We start from the raw sequence: 24,244 nt of genomic DNA, 5'->3' as shown, positions 1-24,244 counted from the left end.
GTGTGTTGAGTCCACTGTTAATTATGGATACGTATATTTCTCCTTACAGTTCTCGCAGTTCTTGGATTGTATGCTGTTAAGCTCTAATGTCAGGTGCATCCATATTAAGGATTGTTATATCTTCTTGATAAATTAGCTCACTTATCATTATGGAATGTCTCTATTGCTTTCACTGTTTATTTCAAATCTATTTTGTGTGATATTTATATAACCTCTTTAGCTTTCTTTTGATTGGTGTGTGCATGGTGTATCTTTTTCCATCATTTTACTTGTAATCTATCTATGTCTTTAAAATGGATTTCTCATAGAAACATATAACTGGGTATTGTGATAATCCCAGCCTTTTAACCTGTATGTATAGACTGTTTACATTTAACATAATTATTAATATGGTTTAATTTAAGTCTGTTATCTTGCCAATTGATATCTATTTGTCTCTGACCTGTTCCCCCTTTCCTCTTTATTCCTGCTTTTAGGTTGAGGGTTTTTTTAAAATTCAATTTAACCTCTATAATTGATGTATTAGTTATGCCTTTTTATAAAAATTTAGTGATTGTTCTTGGATTTACAAAATACATCATCACAACCTACCTTCCCATATTATACTACTTCTCATATAGTATGAGATCCTAACAATACAGTATATGTCCAGTTTTTCCCCTTCATCATATATGATATTGTTATATATTTTACTTTTATATTTTTTATAATCTCTACAATACATTGCTACTGTTTTTGCTTTAGGCAGTTATCTTTTAGAATGATTAAAAATGTGAAAAAAAGATCTTGCATTGACCTCCGTTTTTGCCATTTCTGGAGGTATCCACTTCTTATGTAGGTCCTCATTTTTGTTCAGTGTCATATGCCTTCTACTTAAAGAACTTCCTTTACCATTTCTTGTAGTGCAGGTATGCTGACATTGAATTATCTTAGCTTTTAATTGTCTGAAAACTCATTATTTTGCTTTCATTTTGGGGAGATATTTCTGGGTTGTGAGGTGTGTTTATTTTTTCGTTCATTACTTTAAAGATATTACTCCATTGTCCTCTGGATTGCAAGAATTCTGATGAGTAGTCTGGTGAATTTTTTATTTTAATTTTTTTCTTCCGAGGTAATGTCTTTTTCCCCCCTCTGGCTGCTTTTAAGATTTTCTGTTTAACTTTGATTTTTAGCCGTTTAACTGTAAAATGTCTAGATATGTGTTCTTTATTGTATTTATTATATTTATTTGTGTGCTTACTTGTTTGTATTTATTCTGTAGGGTTCTCTGAGCTTCTTGGAGCTGTGGTTTGATGACTTTATTTTTGGAGAATTCTTAGCCTTTTTTTACCCGCTACCAAATACTGTTTCTGCCTCATTCCCCTCTCTATCCCCTTCTGCCATCTAGGACTCCAGTTTCATGTATATGATGCCATTGATCATATCCCAGAGCTCTCCGCCTTCTTTCTGTGTTTTCCACCGCTGCTTTTTCCCCTTTTTTGTTGCAGTTTGGGTGATTTCTAGTGACCTGTCTTCATCGATTGCTTCCTTGACTGTGTAGAGTGTTCTTATGAGCCCATCAAAGGAAATTTTAAATCTCTGATGACTTAAAAAAATTATACCATTTCTATTTGATTCTTTCTCACATATTTCATCTTTCTGTTGAAGTTTTCCATCTCTTCATACATATTGTCTACTAAATTGTTTAGCATATCAATTGTTGTTATTTTAAATTTCCTCTCCAACAGTTACAACATCTTGGTCATCTTTCTTAGTCTGGCTCTCTTGTTTGCTTTGTCTTTCCATATGGGTTCTTCCCCCCTTTTGCTTTTTCATATGCCTTATAATTTTTGATCTACTGGTGGACATTATTGTAGAACAATAGAGACTGAGATGGATATTAAATATTGATGTTGAGACTACTACTGTTACATTGGTATTGGGGTTTGGCAGGGAGTCATATTTGTGCATATAGAATATTCAGCACCTGTTACAGGATTTACTATTTTCAATTATTATAAAGTTTCACATTTCTGTATTGTTTCCTTTTACAATACCCCAAAAATTCATCTTATCAAGGATTTCCCCTTGGAGTTGCCTACTCCTTAAATTCTACTCACCGTGTCTGGAACTCTTCCTTAGTTATATCAGCGCTTGCATCAAATCACATTTGGTAGCATGTTTGTCTTTTTCATGAGACTGATTTCTTAAAAGCCGGTACAGGGTTTTGTTAGTATTTGGATATGTAGATTCCTTAACTACATTTTAGGTGTAGGGTTTTTTTTTTTTAAATAATTGAATTGAGTTGAGATTATTTAATTATTTTTATTCCTTAGAAACCCACACTACCCTGCCCACCAACAGGTTTTGGGAAGATTGTCTCTGTGTTTCCACAGTCAACTGTCATGTACCTTAAAAAATGCACTGGAGTAAGAAGTGAGGGCTGGCCATGGATGAATTTATGAGGAAGTTGCTTTTATACAGAGAAGACATACATTTTCTCTCCTAGTTATCCATGTATGTTTTGTGTCCCTACCTCGACAGTAAGGTTTTGAGGGAATAGCTGTCTTCTTCTTCTCTAGTGTTCCCTTTACTACTAGCACAATGCTGGCTACACGGCAGATGCTCGTTAAATATTTCTTCACAGGATTTAATGAGACTGATGGATTTTAGAAGAAGGTACTAATAGATTTACTTTTTCAGTTTGCCCCTTAAAGATTTCAAGTGGTGATAATGGTGATTTTTGAGAGAGTGTCTCGCTCTGTTGCCAGGGTGGAGTGCAGTGGCATGATCTTGGCTTACTGCAACCTCTGCCTCCCGGGTTCAAGTGATTCTCCTGCCTCAGCCTCCTGAGTCATTGGGACTACAGGCACGCACCACCACGCCCGGCTAATTTTTGTATTTTTAGTAGAGACGGGGTTTCACCATGTTGGCCAGAATGGTCTCGATCTCTTGACCTCGTGAACCGCCCGCCTTGGCCTCCCGAAGCGCTGGGATTACAGGCCTGAGCCACCGTGGTCAGCCGATAATGATATTATTTCATTATGGCAGGCATATCATGTGTAGCTAAGAATATAGACTCTGCAACTAGACTGCCTGGATTTGAATCCTGGCTTAGCTACTTATTAGATCTGTTATCTTTGGCAAGTTACTTGACCTTCTTGTGCTTCAATGTCCTCGTCTATACAATGGGAACAATAATAGTACTGTACCTATCTCATGGGATGATTATGATGATTAAGACAAAATGCAGTAAATGTTAGCTGCTGCATTCTACCTTAATTATTATTAACAGTGAATATTAGACAAATCCAATTTTAAGTTCTTAGAAGATAAGTTCTTTGAGTAGAAGGACTTTAATATTGGAAAGCCATCTATCAGTGTGGATAAATATAACTACTACTACTGTATTAATCAAGGAAGTAACCACCTTTGCTTGGCATATTAACAGCAGAAAGGGGGCAGAGCTAATTAATTTCAGCTTTGCTAGCAATAATGTTGTCTCTTCTGTCTTACCTTAGGAGCAATCTGCCCTGTTCCTGGGGGAATAAGAGCAATAGAGAAATAAATTTCCCAGATTAGCTTTCACTACAACCAAATATACTTCATCTTATAGCTTATTTTGAATTGTATGTTAAAACTGTATTCATTCTTACCTAAAGGTAAGGCATCATTTATTGTTGTTTTTATAGTGTCTCCTTTTACCACCATTATTGGACAAAACATGTTCAATAGATGTATTTTTTGTTGTTTTCTTCTTCTTCTTTTTTTTTTTTTTTTTTTTAAGACTGGGTCTCACTGTGTTGCCCAGGCATAATCACACCTCATTGCAACCTTGACCTCCCAGGCTTAAGTAATCCTCCTGCCTCAGCCTTCCAAGTAGCTGGGACCACAGGCATGCACCACCATACCTGGCTAATTTTTTATGTTTTGTATAGATGGAGTGTCGTTAAGTTGCCCAGTGTGTTCTTGATCTTCTGGGCTCAAGCCATCCTCAGCCTCCTAAGTGCTAGGATTACAGGGGTGAGCCTATCAAGAGATGTGTGAAGCAGAGAAGGGAGTCACAGAAAGGTGAGTTTAGCCTGGTAAGATATATTTGGCGGACAGCTGTTGGGAAAATACTGTTAAGGTACAATATTTTGGATTCACTATTTTCTTTTTTTTTTTTTTTTTTTGAGACGGAGTCTGGCTCTGTTGCCCAGGCTGGAGTGCAATGGCGCGATCTCAGCTCACCGCAACCGCCTCCCGGGTTCAAGCGATTCTCCTGCCTCGGCCTCCCGAGTAGCTGGGATTACAGGCATGTGCCACCACCCCGGCTAATTTTGTATTTTTAGTAGAGACGGGGTTTCTCCATGTTGGTCAGGCTGGTCTTGAACTCCCGACCTCAGGTGATCCACCTGCCTCGGCCTCCCAAAGTGCTGGCATTACAAGCGTGAGCCACCGCGCCGGGCTGGATTCACTATTTTCTTTACATAACAAGAAGAGATACAAAGGACAGTTATAGAGCAAAAAGTAAACACTCTTTGTATAGCTTTGGTGCCTGTATTGCCTGCTGAACCCCCTTATAAAAATAGTAGTTTGTAACATTATAACAGTGTCCTTGTCTATACATGCAGTAGACTGTTTTCTTAAGTTTTGAAAGGAAATTGGTGATGCACTTGACCTATGAATCTGTGATATATTCAGTTAATGTTATAACTACACTGATACCAAGTATAAGGTGATCATAGCCTGACCTAAGTTGGGAATAGTGGAAATGGAGAAGAGATTGCTGTAAATGTACTTCAGAAAGCAAAATAAAACAAAAACCCGTTTTTTTTCTTTTATTGTACTAAAGATTATTTCTTTGATTGTATAAAAATATATGAGTGTTGGAAAAGCTTGAAAAGTAGTAAGAGGCAAGCTGCTGAACTCTTAGAGATATATGTATCCTATTTACAAGCATGTTTTAGTAGTCAGTTTCTTCGAATAATTTTCCTAAGGGTGAGGAGGTTGGAAGAGTTCAGTTTGGTATCAAGACATCTTGTTTATACTTCGGTAATAGATTTCCATTGCTTAGTGGAAAGCACACCTCCATAGGAATGTGCAGAAAATTTCTGCTGACGAGGTATGCTTAAAGCATCTCACATATAGTCTTCAGAGACCACTAGTATCTCATGTTTTTGTGTTTTACAAATATAGGCCTTCTGCAGTTCTTCATTCCTCATGGATGGTGGCCAAACTTAGGATTGGTTATGAGTTCTCGTGTCTTGTTTCTCTTAGCCTTTAAGTTCTGGTTTTTGTTTTTGTTTTTTTTTTTTTTTTTTTTGAGACAGAGTCTCACTCTGTCACCCAGGCTGTAGTGCAGTGGTGTGATCTCGGCTTACTGCATCCTTCCACCTCCCGGGTTCAAGCAACTCTCTTGCCTCAGCCTCCTCAGTAGCTGGGATTACAGGCGTAAGCCACCATGCCCGGTTAATTTTTGTATTTTTAGTAGATATGGGGTTTTCCCCCATGTTGGTCAGGCTGATCTCGAACTCCTGACCTCGTGATCTGCCCGCCTCGGCCTCCCAAAGTGCTGGGATTACAGGCGTGAGCCACCGCACCTGGCCTTTTCTTTTCTTTTCTTTTCTTTTCTTTTCTTTTCTTTTCTTTTCTTTTCTTTTCTTTTTGAAATGGAGTCTTGCTCTCTTGCCCAGGCTGGAGTGCAGTAGTGCGATCTTGGCTCACTGCAACCTCCACCACCGGGTTCAGGCGATTCCCCTGCTTCAGCCTCCCGAGTAGCTGGGATCACAGGCACACGCCATCACGCCCAGCTAATTTTTATATTTTTAGTAGAGACGGGGTTTTACCATGTTAGCCAGGCTGGTCTCAAGCTCCTGACCTCAGGTGATCCACCCACCGTGGCCTCCCAAAGTAGATTTTTTTTTTCTTTTTAATGGGGGCCTTGCTATGTTGTCTAGGTTGGTATCCAACTCCTGGGCTCAAGTGATCCTCCTACCTCAGCCTCCATGTAGCTGGGATTACAGGTGTGCATCACTGTACCCAGCAATAAATTTTTTTATTATAGAAAATTTCTTTCCTTTTTTTTTGTTTTTGAGGTAGAGTCTCACTGTCACTCTGTTGCCCAGGCTGGAGTGGAGTGCGGTGGCGTGATCTCAGCTCACTGCAACCTCCACCTCCCGGGTTCAAGTGATTCTCCTACCTCAGTCTCCCGAGTAGCTGGAATTACAGGCGCCTGCCACTATGCTCAGCTAATTGGTTTGAACTGAACATTCATTGGTGATTGTTGCCTAAATAATTATTTCACTATTGCTACATTTTAAGAAGAGCAAAGTTTCATTTTGTTAATAAGTGACACAAATTTTTTATTAAAAAACTCTTTTTTTAAAATGTGAGGAAATTCTGAGGTGTCTGAAAAATCCATTTATTCACTATGCACTATACCTTTTTCTGTGGTTATGCCTTGTAAAAGAAGTGTCATTGTGATAGATAAGAATGTTTAAAAGTTGTATTTTGCTAAATTAAGTGCCCCCTATTTGTTTTTGAATGTGTTGTTTTTAAACAGTTTTATGGTAACAGATTTTGATCTGGAGTCGTGTTTCTGCATTATGCATTTGTGCTTTTTGTCTACATTGGGGGTGTGGGGGACTTGCTCCTCAACCAGGGAAAATAAAATGCTAAAGTTTATTTGATTGAGGAGTATGAATCATGGTAAAGACTGAAATCCATATAGGTCATTTATTCTCACTGCTGTTATCACGTATTTTGTCTATAACCTAGGATGGCTATTGTTTAAATATCAGTATTTAACCTTATATAGTATTTTCTATGTGCCGGACACTGTACTTTGTAATTTGCATCTACTAATTTATTTAATCCTCATATGATTGTCATGTTTTGTAGATGAGAAAACTGAGGCAAGGAGGTTAAGTGATTTACTCTGGCCATGTGGCTAACAATTAGCAAGGGCTAAGATATGGACCCAGACAGCTGATTATAGGATTTGTACTACAAGAGAGGGAGAGAATCAATTGTCTTGTGTCTCTATTACTAGAAAAATAACTCAAGTGTACTGTCCCACTAGCCTTGGAAGATAATCTGTTTATTCAACATCCAGTAATCTACACATATATTTGCTTTATTATGTTTGCTACACATATATTTATTTTGTTTACACATATGCGTAGTGTGTGTACACACACACACACACACACACACACACACTACATGTCCACCTAAAGGAGCAAATATTTAGGGTTTTCCCTTTGGAAAGTCCTTCTTAATGTATAACTTTTTTTGAATCTCTTTACTTGACTTTAGAGCAGAAATAGCCCCCAAATTCTGTAGGAGAATCTTTGAGGTCAGAGTAGATGGAAAAATCAAGAGAAACCTAGCAGACAGCTTGAGGTCACAGATTCACACAGGATACCACTCTGACCCTTGGACTCTATTTGCACTGAAGTTAAAGCTGCTTGTTACAAAGCAGCCACCCAGATAAATCTTAGCTATATATTTTCAGGCTATTTTTGGAGCAGAAAGCCAAATAGCTGGTATCCAATACCAAATAAACAATTTTTCACGTTCTCTAAATCATGATAAATAGTGGCCACAAGTCTCTGATTATAGAACCAAGCCAGGAGGTACTGTAGAGACCGTCTTGTTCTAAGTTTATTTCTGCCGTCTCTTTGCTTAGTGATTTTTCTTTTTTTTAGTTGAAGTAATGTGTCTTGTATTTTAACAAATTCTTAAATAATTCTTTTTCCTTCCTTTTCTGTCCCTCATTCTGTTTTTACTTTAGCATGTGTATTTATTCTACCAAATGTTAGTTCAGATGGGAGTTGTAGATAATTTGAGCAGGCATGTTTTTCACAAAAAAGTTAACCACCTTTCTCTTTCTCTGTTTTTATGTTTGGATTGTGCTTCTTTTGTGTTAGTCTGATAAGAAGTTAATCTGTGTGGATAAGAACATGACTAGATCCTCAAGAATCTGGACATTATAATAACAATCTGATGGTTTGAATAGTTTGATGTTATTGATAGGGATAAGATGGAAAAACATGAGGGAGCATCCTCAGGTCTGGTTCTTACTGAGATGTACTCATCTTGTGAGTTTGAGTCTGTATTTGAAGTTTCCTTTTCTGTGGGGGGGAGACAGAGTCTCGCTCTGTTGCCTAGGCTGGAGTACAGTGGTGCGATCTCAGCTCTCTGCAACCTCTGCCTCCTGGGTTCAAGTGATTCTTGTGCCTCAGCCTCATGAGTAGCTGGGACTACAGGTGCATGCCACCACGCCTGGCTAATTTTTGTATTTCAGTAGAGACAGGGTTTCACCATGTTGGCCAGACTGGTCTCCAACTCCTGACGTCAGGTGATCTGCCCACCTTGGCCTCCCAAAGTACTGGGATTACACGCGTGAGCCACCGCGCCAGGACTGTGTTTGAAGTTTCAGGTGGCCTGTGCCAGTGGTAAAACTTAACAGTAAAGGCCTCCAGGGATTGATTCTCTACATATATAGTGGGGATGGGCTTAAAGACAACATGTTTCTTACTTTTACTTATTCTGTTTACAGATTCGAATATTGATGCTGTATATTGTTTTGGTAATGATTATTACAGGATTAATTTTCTTCGTGTATAGAGAATTTCTTCAAGTGCCTAACATGTTTTGGTAAAGATGTTTGTGTCTTCTCACAGAAACATTTCCTGAATCATTTTCCTGACTTCTCTGCAGCTTTTCCTGTTTAGTAAATTTTGCTGGAAGAAAAAAAATGAATTAATTTTTCTTATATATTAAAAGAAGCTTGCTTTTTCACCTACAGAATAGACAACTCAGTGAATATAGATCATATTACTGTTTCTTCAAAAGAATTCATTTCGCAGAGTTTTTTTTTCATGGTATGTAGTTTTAGGTAATGAGTCAGAATATGGGATTTTATGGCATAGAGTCTTTAGAAAGATAATTTTTTTTTTTTTGGCTTCACTTAATCGTTGAAAAAAAAAAGTTGATTCTTTAGTTTCATTAATGACTGTCTTGTATAGCTTCTCATGTTGGTTGTTGAGTGAGGTGACCAGCTCCTCAGAGGGACAAACCATACAATGAAAGGGAGAAATGTGAGAAATGATTGGATTTGGTGTAGTAGAAATTCAAGATGAATATTATGTTGGACATATTAGCACAATTCTAGGTGCATTAATGGAGACAGGATAAATATGAGGTCTACTTCTGTGGCGTTTTTTTTTGTTTGTTTTTTGTTTGTTTGCTTGTTTGTTTTTTGTTGGGATCGGTTCCAGTGTGGTGCCGAACTGTCCTCCGGAAGGTTGACTTCTCATGTCTGGTCTGTGTGAGTGGACGGGCCCTCCCTTGGCACCAGTTCCTTGAGTATGCAGTTGCAGCCAGTTGGTATTCACTTGGTATTCATGACATGAACCATAGCAAGTGCATACAAAGAAAGCTTGAGGTTTCTTTTCACAAAGTTATTGGTGTTTGTATAAATATATATTTTTACTGGCCATCTTATTGTGACTGGTGGAGGGTGTCCAGGTTCTTGGTGTTTTAACAAAGAATTGAACAAAATGTACAAATGAAGCAAGAAAAGAATGAAACAAAAGCAGAGATTTATTGAGAACGAAAGTACACTCCACAGGGTGGGAGCAGGCTGAGCATAGGGGCTCAAGGGACCTGTTACAGACCTTTCTGGGGTTTGAATATCCTCCAGAGGTTTCCCATTGATTACTTGATGTACACCCTGTGTAAATGAAGTAGTGGCCTGCAGTCACTTCAGTGAAGTGCAGTTACAAAGGTCCCATTCCTGTGCAAACACCTGATTGGTTGGGGAAAGTAACCAGTCAGGCTCAAGTGAAGTTAAAAGTTACACTCCTATTCAGATATCTGATCAGTTTTCCCTCTGCCACATGGGAAAGGAACTTTGCAAAGGGTGTAGCCTCCGATCCTTTTGTTTGTATGGAAAGTTGGGGTTTTCCTTTGGCTTTAGCTCTAGGTGTGAATCGTCCTTAGGTTCTCTGCCTCAGATTCCCTGCCTTCAGACCCGATTTTCCTACCTCATTATAAACTCTTTTTCTTGGTTCTCATTGTTTTCAAGTCGTTTCTTAAGGGCTTACAAGATAAAACAGCCACATCATATATAAATAATAATTTTGTGTTTTCCTTTCCAGTATGTGTTATCTCATAATCGTTCCCCATATTCTTTAGACTGTCCAGAGTAACACTGATCGCTGACATTTTTGTCTTGGTCCCCACTTGTTAACGGAAGTGCCTTTAGCGTTTCATCATAAGGTTCGACTTGATTTTGATGAGTATTTGTGAGGGTTCATACTACTTTAACCTGATAAAGTACCTTAGTTCAGCTTTGACTTTGTAAATTAAGGAGTATACGGAACATGGAAGGTTCAGGAGAGAGCAGAAAATGTATGAATGACTAAATAATACCCAAGTAGAGAAGCTAGGAACCTGGTATATTTATCTAAGAGAAGAAACTAGGGGATGATTTCATTATCTCTAAGTATAGGTAGAACCCACGCTGGCATTTTGGAGCTCCCAGATCATCTTTGAGAATGAAAAAAACAGTTCAGTTTTTTCCCTTTGGTAAACTTTTTATTGTATAATAACATACAAAGAAATACATAAAATTTAAACTTTAGATGGTTTGCCACTCCCTCGCCCCATCCCCTGTCCCTCTCTTCCTCCCCCACCCCCGCTTCCCTTCCCTCTTCCTCTCTCCCTTTCCAGTATAGTGATAGCTAAAATAACATTTGCTTGCCTGAGGGCATTGCCAACCTGCATTTAGGAGAAAGTTAGATCCACTATTTATCTGAACATTGAGTGATGGGCCCTTGCTTTTACCCATGTGCTTATAAGGATCAGGAATCCACTCTTGCCCTTTTCCATGTGGTCTATAAAGGCCCACAGCTGGAGTTAGTTTGCTGGATCTGGGGGCTGCAGTAGCCCTTACCTGAGTTGATTTCTCTAGAGCTGCCTTATGGTCAGAGACCCCTCCCGTGGTGAAACGTAGAGTGAACTACCCATGTTTTCTTTGTCTTCACTTCCCGTCCCTTGCTTACTTCATAGATTGTCAAACTTTCATTGATATTATAGTCTCTTAACTCGCATGGCTCTTAGGTTTTTAAAGCTTAGGTCTTGATGTTTGTTTTTGTTTTTTCTTTTTGCATTGTTCTCCAGTTACTTGTGTGCTAGTCATATCTTCCTTACTAGATCATAGGTCTTAACCCTCTTTCTTGGGTCACAGATATTTATATCACTTACTCCTAATTTGAAACTTCCAGAATTTAGCTTTTCCTTGTCACTTGGTCTGGATGTTTAAATGGTTTAATTACAGTAATCTGCAATACTGTTTTCCCAGTTAGGGTTGTCGTGTAGCATAATACATTAAGGCTAAAAATCATGGAATATGAGACTTTAGGTTGCATAAAATGTCAAGATCTTCATTCATTCATCAGATAGTTATAGAGCACCTTCTGTGTGCAAGGCAGTATACTAGGTAATGAAATATAGTGGCACTAGGTAATGAAATGTAGTGGTAATGAAAAGTATGACACTGCCTCAAACTTCATAGAATTTAGAAGAGTTTAGTGAAAGGTCCTTAATCTCTTCTAGATTGGTGGTAGTAGAAGGTTCTTGGCCTGGCGCGGTGGCTCACGTCTGTAATCCCAGCACTTTGGGAGGCTGAGGCGGGTGGATCACAAGGTCAGGAGATTGAGACTGTCCTGGTTAACACAGTGAAACCCCGTCTCTACTAAAAACACAAAAAATTAGCCAGGCGTAGTGGCGGGCGCCTGTAGTCCCAACAACTCAGGAGCCTGAGGCAGGAGAATGGCGTGAACCTGGGAGGCAGAGCTTGCAGTGAGCCGAGCTCATGCCACTGTACTCCAGCCTGGGCGACAGAGCGAGACTCTGTCTCAAAAAAAAAAAAGGGTCTTGATTATTATTATACTGTCCTGGGTGCAGATCTAAGCTCTCCTAGTTATTAAAGTTGAATAATTTAAGGTAATTATTTATACTCTGAATGGGATAAGAGGGCCTTTTCCCCAGGGTTAGGGTTCAGATTTAATTGGTAAAGGTGTGGTTGTAGCCCATTGGGTGGCAGAGGAGTTCCCTGGTTGCCTGGGCCAGAGTTAATACACAGTTGCCAGGCAAGCATGAAACCAAACCTGGTGGGTAGGCAGGCATGCAGAAGGGAGTTGGGTGCCACTGTGGGTACAAGGTGCAGAGGCCTGCAGAGTCCGCATTGGGAAGGCCGTATTAAATAACCCTTCAGGGTCCAGATGAGCCAGGCCTGGTAGGTGGTCATGTAGAGGGAAGTGGTAGATGGCCTCCTTTTAGGAGGGCTGCAGGAAACAACTCTGGGATAAAAGCCAGCAGAGGCCATCAGGAGGCTATTGTGTGTTTAAGGCCTGGAGTCCCTGCTGTCCGTGTCTACAGGAGCACAGAAAGGTGGTCACCAGGCCTGGTGTGGTCGCTGAGGGTCCATGTGCTTTGTGCTTTGTGCATGTGGTAGGCAGAACACTACCGTATGTCCCCACATACTCACACTAGACCTTGGAGCAGGAGCAAGAACAGCAAAAGCACAGCACTTTTGAACCCAAAAGACAAGCTCCCTTCCTGCCTTGTCCCTCCAGCTCCCTCTGCTGACCAGGTTTAGCATCATGTGCTCTGTAAAGGTGAAATTCTGGAGAGTCCAGTCCATTATTACAGAACTGGTACTGAAGGGTGAGTTTGGAGTTAAAAGGCAATAAATTGATAACTGGCACAGAAGCCAAATGTAAGAGTACTGATTAAATAATAGCCAAGTACAAGAATACAGATTACATAATTCCACTTTTATAAGGCACAGGTAAAACTAATCTAATCCACACTGTGAGAAGTCAGGCTATTGGTTACTTTTGGGGAAAAGCAGTATTGAAAGGAGTATGGATTTGCAGTGCTAATGTACTGTTTCTGGATGGGGATGCTGGTTACACAGCTGTGTGCAGTTTGTGAAGAGCTGTGCTTTCTATGATAAACATCTATTATATTTCATTAAGATTATGACATAACCTGATTCAAAAAGTAAAAGCTTCAAGATCCAGTCTAGAATAGAGGAAATATAATCCAGGGTGTCTCATTCTTTTTTTTTTTTTTTAATGTTTGAAAACCATTTGAAGATTGTCTAACTTAATGTCTAAAAATAGATACCTAATTCATTCAACAAAAATATTAATGGCCAAGGAGTTTGAGACCAGCCTGGCCAACATGATGAAACCCATTTCTACTAAAAATACAAAAATTGGCCAGGTATGTTGGCGGGCACCTGTATTCCCAGCTACTTGGGAGGCTAAGGCAGGAGGATCTCTTGAAGCCGGGAGGTGGAGGTTGCAGTGAGCCAAGATCGCGCCATTGCATTCCAGCCTGGGTGACAGAGCGAGACTCTGTCTCAAAAAAAAAAAAAATTCCGGACTTCCTTACGTTTGGGTATCAAATTTGGTAACTCTGAGGCCTTCAGTAGAGCAAGTTATACTTCTTCATTTTGCTGTCGTTCTTCTTATCAAGTCTTTAAGCAGCAACTTCCAAGCTTTTTTATGGCTTCCCAGATACCGCTTTGTTCTTGGTCTAAATAAAATATCACTGTTGTCTTCTGTAAGTGTTGTCTTTGCTTTTATCTTTGTCATGATACATCCTTCTCGCAGCTGACAAATCACCAGACCTCGTTTTTCTTCACTAAGAGATTTGGAAACCCACTGTAACTCCCATATAGGCGTTAATGATAACGACAACTGTAGACTTTGGTTTGGGAACTAACTGGTGGTGATAGGAGAGACTCAGTTTGTGGCTTTTAAAAGCTTTAAGCAGAAACAGTTCAGTACTGTTATTTGTTCAGGAGTAGGTAACTCTGGGAGCAGAAGTTAAGGAATCTACCAAGTTAGTGGTTAAACCTGGATCTGAGGGATGGCTATGGAATCTAGAAAGAGTTCATGTTCACAGAAAGCAGAGGTTGTTAAGAAACTCTGGCATTACACTGTGGACAGAATTTAGGGTGAATTTGAAAGTGGAGCCGGCTGCTTAAAGCTCAGTTGTTAAAGTGAGCCACATTAGTCTAATTCCACTTTTGTGGACAAAGCTTGATATCTCCCAGTATATAGCGTATGAGGTTGTTTTTGTGCTTTGAATAGCTGGTGGTATTCTTGTACATAGAGAGGATTTGGCCAGGGCAAGAGTTACTGCAAACATATCACAGAAAGCTGAGAATCTAGAATGATTCCCTTGCAAAAATTGTTTCCTTATCATCTTTAACCCTTAAGTCATTTGGAGGTGAAGGAAGAAAACAGCATTTAAGTGGTGAAATTAGCCAGTGGGCCCTTCACATATAAATTCATTCCACCTACTTGCCCAACCAGTATATGTGTACTGTACTTACATTATTGGTCTGTCCTAGATACTGGAATCCGGTGCAGTCCCTTGGCCCTCTGAGTGTTATTATTTTATATTCCTCTCTTTGAGGGCCGCCTGCATCACTTGTCTGTGATACCCAGCTTTGCAGCAACTCCTTAAGGATTTTGATGAACCTTTAAGAAGTGATACTTGGATTTCATATTCAACCTAATGAGAGTTTCCTGACTTTTAATTTATTTCATTTTATTACTTGTCTGGGCTTGTACTGCCACCAGTAAAGACTGTCGTTTTCAAATTTAACATCTTGAGGAAAGGTGCCTATGATTGAAGATACAAGTCTCATTCTGCATATGTATTCTAGAGTGGCAGTTTGGAAATTTGCTGTACTCCAAACTGGTCATCTGCCATTGCAGCTGGTTCTTAGTGCTTGGACTGATGATGGAAGGGTACATTGGAACAGGTAACATAAGTACAGTAGTCCCTCAGTGTCCGTGGGGGATTGGTTCCAGGACACCCACCCCATGCCAGAATTTGAGGATGCTCCAGTTCCTTATTTAAAATGGCATAGTAATTGCCTATAACCTACTGACATCCTCCCGTAGACTTTAAATCATCTCTGATACAGTATAAATGCTATGTAAATAGTTGTGTACTATATTTTAAAAAGTTGTATTTTTGTATTAAAAATTTTTTTGCCTTATTGTCATTAAATATTTTTGATGTTAATTCTGAGGATGTGGAGGGCTGACTGTATAAGCAGGAAGTGATACATGATAAGAAGTTAAGTTTATATTATAAAATGGTTATTTTTTGATCTGGATATTGGTACTATTTACCAAGAAACAAACAGACTTTACTCTGTGATTCTTGTGCTCATTCTGGGCATGAGTTCTGTCATCTCTCAGACCAGTCCCCCTAAAATAGTGCCCCATGCCAATCTGAAAACTTCACTTTTAGGCAAACAACTAGTTTTATTTAGATATTAGAAGTTAGTAGTTTTAACAATACATGGTTTGCTAATGTAGTATAAATTTAAAGTAGGTGACCAAGTCTGTACCAGTTTGTAGGCAAACTAAATGAATGGCATATGGTGTAGATGGTGTTAACAGATTTTTGTCGATTGGCTTAAGATGGCCTAAAGTGGCCTCCTAAGTATTCTGCTTATAGCTTGCAGTTTCTGCTTTTAGTGTACTATAGCCAGATTGAGAGAACCAAGACATTTGTTGTCTGTTTGGCAGGAAGATCCTATTGCCAGCCACCTGCCTCATCATTCACCCAGAGCTTTCTGTTTGCTTTTGCGAGGAGAACTTTTTCCATACCTCTTGGTCACCATGTGCTGTATCCTGCTTTATATATTTTCCCCAACAGACTAGTTTTATGTTTACCTCAGTACTCCCTTCCTCTTGGGCTTCTAGGAAGGACGAATTAGAAGTGAGAGAGGATTAAGAACTGCTTCTTGTCTTTGAAAAATCGGAGTTTAAAACCATTCTCAATTTATGTTAAACAAAAATTCTCAGACCCTAAGGAAAGTGCAGGAGGTACCAGAGTTGAACAGCTTTTAGGAGGCAGAAATGACTGGAAGCCATCAGGGTGCAGTATCCTTCTTGGTTTGCAGAGGCAATTTGATGTAGGATGTGGAAGTAGGTTTTAGCATTTCATTCGTAAAACCTGAATGGAAGGAATGTGTGTCAGATTCAGAATCCATTATTTGTTTTCTCTTTAAACAAAGGGAAAAAAAACACTTTGGAAAAATATTGGGTTTTTAAAATTTTTACTTTAATACAGCAGATTTATAGAAATAGGGGAAAGCCCATCTTTTTATTGCTAGGAATTCCACAGATTTAGTTGAGGAGCTATTTTCCAATTATAGATTGACTTGCCACTTGGGCTGACTCTTCTATTTTCTGTAGATTGAAGAGTGCTGAGCCTGGGCAACCATAAATATGTGATTTTTCTTTTATTAATTATCTCAAAGTGAAAACTTTTCTTTGCTAAGTATTGTCTGTTATGATTTTGTTAATGTGTTTACTTTGTTTCCCTGCCATCTTGGATAGCTATCAGTTAAACTTTGTTCCTTACCATAAATTGATCCAAAACAGTTTTGTTTAACAATTCAGAATTCAAATGGAGGGCTATATGAATGTAGATAAAGAATTTAAACAGAATTATGTACAGTTATATCCCTCAAGATTTTATCTATGTTTAATTATTATATGAATTTTTTGTTTCCTTGTATGTAATATTATCTGAAGTATCCATCCATCTTGTCTAAAATGTGCTTATATGGTCGTTTTAAATGACAGTTTTATCAAGCTGTTTTAATTGCTTTCTGTGTACTTCACCCATGGATTGGAACCATCCTCTGCTACAGCCTTGCTTTTTTACTTTTATTCTTTTTTCTCTTTACATATTTCCTCAGAATATTTTGGATTTTTAGCCATGTAGAGTATGATTTTCAGTGTTTGTCTCCATCCAATCACTCATGCTGTAGATATCTGCATAGTTACTGGGAGAGGTTTAGGAGCCTGTGAGCCTGCCTCATAGCAGCCTTGTGTTCCTTCAGGGAGTGTCAGTCAGTCTTCCTGGGTTGGAGTCCACATCCAGCAAGGTCATTTTGTCTGTGACCTTGTTGAGCCCTGTGATCACAAAATTAGCACCTTGGCATGCTGGTAAGCAGCAGAACTGAGCAGAGCCCAGGCACATTAGGAGTTTCACATGGGAAGAGCATTTGACTTCTCTCCTCCTGTGTTTTGGGAGGGCTGATAACAAATGCTCACTCTCTTTTTTTTCATCAGTACCTGCACCACAAGCCACCATTGATGTGCACCCTGATATCTACTTGGGGATCAGGAAAGTGTACATGACAACAGCAAGGGAAGAAGCAGCACAGGAGACAGGCAAGGCCACCACTACCTTTGCCAGAACTACAGTGACTCTTGTTACACAACCAAGGTGCCATGCTTAAGTCTCCCTCAGGGTGGTGGTCTTCTCCATTTCCAAAAACTTAACAGCTGTCCCTGAGCCTGTTCCTGGGGTATACAATCATAAGCAGTGTGTGTATGCCTGTCCCAAGTGGCCAGTGATGGTCATCAGGCTAGACACAGTGACCCAAGAGCTATAGCTTGACCCTTGATAAGGGGGACCCAAGTGCTGGCTGGTTAAGGCACTGTGTTGTTGCCACTTTACAGGCAGGAACCTCAGAGAACACCCGCCACACATAGGCCAAGCCTGATGGTGCATCACACCAGGATACAGTTAACAACAGAGTCTCATCTCGGGGACAAGTGCCTTTTAGGGTGGGAAGAGATGATAACATCTAGCAAAGACAATTAAGAGCTGTGTGGGCCATAGTTCATGCCCACCAGCAATTGGTGGTTCTGTCCCATGTGACCTTCACCATATAATGGAACTAGTTAGTTAGCTAAGATAAATAAGTTGAAACTAACCAGGTGTCCTTGGTCACGGTTGGGCCCTCTTGTTCGTGATGCCAATTGCTTTAGTTACTTACTATTCACTCCATTTGTGTGAGATTCCTGACACAGGATTATAGGGATGACCAAGCACAGTGCACCTAACACTGGGCAGATGCGATCAACAGCAGTTTATTGTTCACATACACTCATAGCCTGCAAGAGGAGACACCACACACCACACACCACACAGGGCTACACAGGGATTGTACTTGGGAAAAGGGTGAACATCCAGGGTCTGTGGGAGGCAGACTTTGTAGTACCAAGAGGACGGGGTGACCCCTGGTTCCCATGGAAGGATGTGATTGGCTTGCATGAGTAATTCTACAGGCTGGCAAGAAATGGAAATCTTCTACTTGGGCATAAGAAGGAACTGCACATGGTCCCCTCAGTAAGGATGGTGGTTTGGTTAGGGGACCTTATCCATAGGAGCAGAGTGGGTAAGGGACTAGTGGATAGACCATTGGAGGTCTTTCCAATTTCAGATACCAAGGCAGCACATGATATTGGGCCTGAATTTTAGGCTTTACACCACACAAACCATTGTGTTGGACTTTGAAGACTTTTTTCCTTTCCCCCCAAAGCTAGTAGTTTATGCCTTCCTTCACTATCTCACTGCCCCTTCATTTCTCCCACTACCTACTGTCTTTAAAGTACTAGAAAATGCAGTCTGTCAGGGAAAGTGCATGGCATAGTGATTTCACGGTTGAGTTTCAGCTCAGGTCTTTTTCCAGAGTAGAGGTCCTCCAACCTGGCTGTCTATTAGAATCATCTGCGAGAGTTTAAAAAATTATGTGGGGTCTCACCTCAGACCAATTAAATTGGAATCTTTTGGAGATGGGAGTGAATTTTTGTTTTAGTGTGGTTCAGCCATATTGAGAACTGCTTCTCATGGATGTCAGCAAAGTCACCGTGTCTAAAACCAAATGCGTTGTCTTAGTCCATGGAACCAGCTCTTCCCATTGACTGTTTCTCCCTTTTAATGGTACTAATATCATCTTCCCAATCTTCCAGGCTAGAAAAGTTAGTATTCTCTTTGTACTTGTTCTCCCCCTTTCCATGGAATGATATTTATCATTGGTCCGCCTTTGTTAATTTCATTTCGTCTTTACTGCTGCACTTCCAGACTGTTGTAATTTATTCATAGAATACCTTTCCAACCTCTGCCCACTCTCTGAGTGCCCCAAATAGAACATTTCCAGTCCTGATCTCTCACTTTATTATTTTCATTTGTCTACAAAACAGCTTGATGTAATATTAAGATAGGTGAATTGGAATTCAAGAAATCTAATTCTTGTAATTCTGAGTCAGTGTGAAGCTTTGGGCAGATCATTTGACAACTCTAACCCTAAGTTTCATTATCTTAAGACGAAAGGATTACATTACCTGAGCCTTGGATTCTTTCTCCTCACTGTGACTCAGTCTTCACTGTTCCTTCAAACTTAGCCTGTCTGTAATAGAACTCATCCATCTACTTTCCCAAAAGTTACCTCTTTCTCGTGCCCTGATGTCTCTTGCCAATACCAGCATTCTACCATTTTAGACCACTTAAAAAGAATCCAGCTGGGCACGGTGCCTCATGCCTGTAATCCCAGCACTTTGGGAGGCGGAGGTGGGTAGATCATGAGGTCAGGAGTTCAAGACCAGCCTGGCCAACATGGTGAAAACCCGTCTCTACTAAAAATACAAAAATTAGCTGGGTATGGTGGTGGGCACCTGTTATCCCAGCTACTCGGGAGGCTGAGGCAGAGAATTGCTTGAATCTGGGAGGTAGAGGTTGCAGTGAACTGAGATCGTGCCACTGCACTCCAGCCTGGGTGACAAGAGTGAGACTCCGTCTCAAAAAAAAAATCCGTTATCTTCATTTTCTTGGACTCCGTGACTTCTCCTCTGTTTTATTTGCTAGCCTGCTGTTTACTGTTACTTCTACCTGGGTATGACTCGCTGGTCTTCTTGGACCCCAAGCCTGCCCTACCTAGTCCTACCTGATGAATCTTTACATCAAACAAACTTTGATAATTTTTGTCCTTTTCTCAGAAATCTTCAATTAATGGCTCTCCATTACATGAAAGATTCAATTCAGACTGCCTAGCCAGGCATTTTGAGAGTCTCTCTCCATCACTTATCTCCAGCCCCAAACTTCACCTGCCTTTGCTGATTCCTCTTCACCTGTTGGTCACCCATGGTACATGTTAGGTGTTTAGAAAACAATTTTTTAATTGAATTACTCATTAACTTTGGATTAACATATCCTTTAAATAAGATTTTAAAACATTAACTTTTTTCACACAGAAAAATGTCCTCTTTCTGGTGAGGAATTCTTCCAGTTCCAGCAAATGCATACCGTTGTGTAATGAACATCACAGTAAAGATATAGAACAGTTCCATCATCCCTAAAATTCTCTTTATAGTTGACCCTCTCCTGTCCCCAACCCCAACCACTGTTATGGTTTTTGTTCCTACAATTTTACCTTTTCTTGAATGTCATATAAATGAAATCATACAGTATATAGACTTTTAAGTTTGTCTTCTTTCACTCAGCATAATGCATTGGAGATTCATCCATGTTGTGTGTATAAGTGGTTTGTTCTTTTTTATAACTCTGTTTTTAAAATACCCCCAAGAGGGAGTTTACATTGGGAGTTGTGAGTTTTTTGTGTCTTATATGCTATTTTGGAGAGAAAATGTCATCTAGATCATTTTTAGTGCCCCAAAACATGTTTAAGCTATTTTGTAGATGGTGTCTCATTTCAGTGTTGACAGAATAACTCTTTGTTTTTAGCCCATGTGTCAGTCTTATATGATTGGCTTTTGTACCAGGTCTGTAAATGAAGAAACGGAGACCCAGGGAGATCAAATAAATTGCCCAAATCACACATCCCTTGTGTTCAGAACGTAGATATCTTCACTCCCAAGTCTACAGGCAGTGTTGTTCTACCCCAAAAGGCATTAAAATGTAATAAGTGAAAAGGTCTTGTGTTGCTGGTGTGAGGCCTCTTGAGACTGAATATGTAGAGTCTTGTTTGTAAAGTCCTTTGTCTTCCCCCATAAGATTATAACTTGAATTTTCAGGGTTCTGAAGCTTGAATGGGCTTGGCTGTCAAGAAATTGGTTTATTCAGTCCTGTGTTCACAGCTGTGTTCATTCCTGATCTGGGTCAATTGACATTATGGCATAGGGTCCAACAACAACAAAAAAGTGCAGTCAGATTTTACCTTACAATGTGGTATATGATAGCTCTAGAAGGGCCTGGCCACTTGCTTCTACTGCTCTTCTTAACAGTAATTCTTATCAAGCTAACTGATTTTTATCAGCAGATTAGGATTTAGAAATGATTTTTTTCTGACCAAAGAAGATGAACTGGAGTTGGTATTTCTCTTCTTGAATTGTGTGAATGTGCCTCACTCATCATGAAGATCAAAGAGTTTGGCCATGTGACCTCAGAGATCCCATTCAGTTCTGATTGTGTGAATGTGGCATTGAAGTATTTGTGGACTATAGAAAGCTTCCTTAGTTTATACCTTTGTATCATCTCAGGTAAAACAGATTATAGGAATTATAGCAACATAAGATACTGCTTCAAGTTAATAGTAATTAGTTTGACTAGCCAGAGGAGATTCATTCAGTGAGTAAAAGTCTTGTTATTCGGCAGTTGGCCCACAGAAAGTTTCTCAGAATGGACTTTCCTAATACTCTTGGTTCAGTAGTGAGAGTTTCTTAGGAGGTTGTTGTCACTCTTACTACTGATTTTTGCCATCTCCTCACAGACAAGGATTGAAATCACTACTGTTGATTTGCCTTTTGGCTTGTATTACCCACATGCAAGGTAACAGAGCTTTTACTTCAAAATAATTCATTGAATGTTTAAAACACTTTTTTTGAGGAGTAATGTCTTAATGTTAATGATGGTAATGCATCCTTTCAAACTAGCCAAGCACAGAGCTTCCTCACTTTGGAAGTGATGACAGTACTAGTGCCTTCTCACAAGTAATATTTGGCAGATATTTTAAGTTAAGTGTTCACATTTTTGGAGAGATGGATTTTTCGTCCAAGCTTTATAGCTGTGTGTATGATCCTTCTCTTTTGACCCACTATCGATAAATCCATATATACTATTAGTATATTTACTAATTTATCAAATACTATGCTAATATTAGTTAGACAATAGTCATAATAGATATGGTCCCTCTCCTCATGGCCCTCTTTTCATCTTACAGATATGGATACTTTTCGATATGCAGTCTTGAGTTTAAGGTGATAGGTTTTCACTAGCCTGTAGTAGGGAATGTCAGGAATTCACCTATACAGACTTTATTTGGCCTGACTTATATGCAAAAGATAAATTTTCACAGAAGTTGATCTACTTTACAAATTGCCATATGTTTCAAAGAAAACTTTTGGGCATCTAAAAGAATTCATAGATACAAAAAAGAAAATCAAACCCTCAGTATATTTTGCTGCTCTGTCACCTTTAAGGCAAAAATACTTTCTCAGCCAGAGCTTGAATATATGAGAAATCTTTAAAACTGTTACAGAAGCCTTTCTTCATGCTAATCTTTGAAAGAAAAGAGTAACCATTTGTCATTTGAATACTCTTCCATTGTTGGTTAGTTGACATGAGTTTAGGAGACTATAAAAATAAAATATCAGAGCACACTCAGAAAAGAATTGTTGAATGTTAAAAACATATTAGCTATAAAGAAAAAAGAAGGGTTGAAAGAGAAAGTTGAGGAAACTTCTCAGAAAGTAGAACATGAAGAGTTTTTTTTCTCTTTTAAATGAGACAGCAAATTAAGAGGTACAGCTCAGATGGTCCATCATTCAAACAGTAAAATGAGTTCCATTAAAAGAAAAGAATAGGGAGGGAATTATGAAGAAATAATACCAGAGGAATTGTCAGAACTGAAAAATCTGACAGTTTCCAGATTGTGAAAGAATCCACAGGTACCTAACCTCATGGGTGAAAATAGCCCCAAGGCACATATTTTGAAAAGATGATTCTAAAAACTTTCCAGAAAGGAAGAGATTGTCACATACAAATGGGCAGAAATCAGAATTGTTCAGATTCTTCAACCTAAGTGGTGGAAGGAACAGAACAATGGAGTAGTGCTCTCAAAATTCCAAGGAGAAATCGACCTCCAGCCTGTGATTTGCAAGCCACCAGTCCGTCCAGGTAGGATAGAAACATTTTCAGACACGAAGGTCTCAAAAACTTACATCTCATTTTTAGGATTTTCTAGAGCATTACTAGATGTTGTGCTTCACTAAAATGAGAGTGTAAACCTGGAGCGGAGAAACCTCGGAGTCCACCATGGAGAGAAACTGAGGGAATGAATCTCTGGGAGGATAGTGATGAGAAGTCCCAGGAGGCAGATAAGAGACAATGATGGAGGACTCTACCTATAATGACCCAAGAGAAGAACTTTGAGCTTAGATTGAAAGGAGTTTCAAGGTTTTAGAGGAGCATTTTAGGAGAAGTTTAGAGGACCTTTTCATGAGAAGTTAGTGACTCATAGAAAACCATGCAAATTTTAAAATGAGGTAGTTACTATCTTCAGGGAAAAAATTAAAGTTTTAGCAAAGTATAGTTCATGGCTTAGCTGTGAATTAAATGTTGATTTAATAAATAAGGGTGATAGTAACTATATTGGGAAGATAACACTTCATCTTCCATAGTAGGGGGACTTCCTGTTTTTGAAAAAAAGTTTTATTGGAACACAGCCATACCCATTTGTTTGCATATTTGTCTGTGGCTCTTTTCGCATCACAGCAGAATTGAGTAGCTGCAACTGAGACCATATGGCCTACAAAACCTAAAATATTTATTATCTGGCCTTTTTATAAAAATACTTGCTGACTCCTGTTCCATAGGAAGAAGCCAATAAAATAATGCCTAAAATTGAAAAAAAAAAAAAGTAATAGTAATAACCATGTTATTTAAAGTAGATTGGGAAGGAGCAGAAGAAACAGCTGAGGTTCAAATGATTGCCTCTGAGAATAGTGAATCAGGACTGGGGAGTGGAATCAGGGACTGGTTTTTTTGTTTTAGGCTTTGTATTTTTATTGAATTCTTAAGCTAAGTACATGTATTTGAAAGGTGTGAAGGAAGAATACTGAGAACTTTGACTGGATTAGGAGAAAAAAAAAGAGGGCACTAGTTACATTGAAAGGAGGAGTTGAAAGCATTTTCAATAAACACAGCTTTCCCATTAATTCACTTACTCATTCCACAGCTAATCACTGAAGAGTTCAAATGTCAGGCACTGAGCGCTACACTGCAGAACACGGTTCCTCCCCGGAAGGGGCTTGGGCACCCTGCAGCTGCTGGCACGCACAGACAGGTAAAAGATTATAATAACCTGGTGATACAGCTGCTGTAGTTTAGTGCCTATCACACGATGCTTATGCGATTT

The 24,244-nt window shown here is 39.3% G+C and overlaps 1 protein-coding gene across 2 annotated transcripts in view; it reads left to right on the top strand.

The window, feature by feature from the left end:
* CHD6 (chromodomain helicase DNA binding protein 6) overlaps nt 1-24,244 on the top strand; it is a 211,972-nt gene that overhangs the window by 30,857 nt on the left and 156,871 nt on the right. Inside the window, exon 1 of one of the 2 annotated variants that reach the window (XM_077951822.1) lies at nt 3,875-4,050. The exons of the other annotated variant lie outside the window; for it this stretch is intronic. The gene's annotated coding sequence lies outside the window, so the exon portion shown is untranslated. Of the gene's footprint in view, nt 1-3,874; nt 4,051-24,244 lie in introns of those variants that run through there. 2 annotated transcript variants of the gene reach the window in all.

Source organism: Macaca mulatta, chromosome 10, assembly GCF_049350105.2.
Source record: "Macaca mulatta isolate MMU2019108-1 chromosome 10, T2T-MMU8v2.0, whole genome shotgun sequence".
Classification (NCBI taxonomy): domain Eukaryota; kingdom Metazoa; phylum Chordata; class Mammalia; order Primates; family Cercopithecidae; genus Macaca; species Macaca mulatta.
The sequence above is the reverse complement of the archived record's forward strand: the minus strand, read 5'-3'. Positions and strand labels throughout refer to the sequence as shown.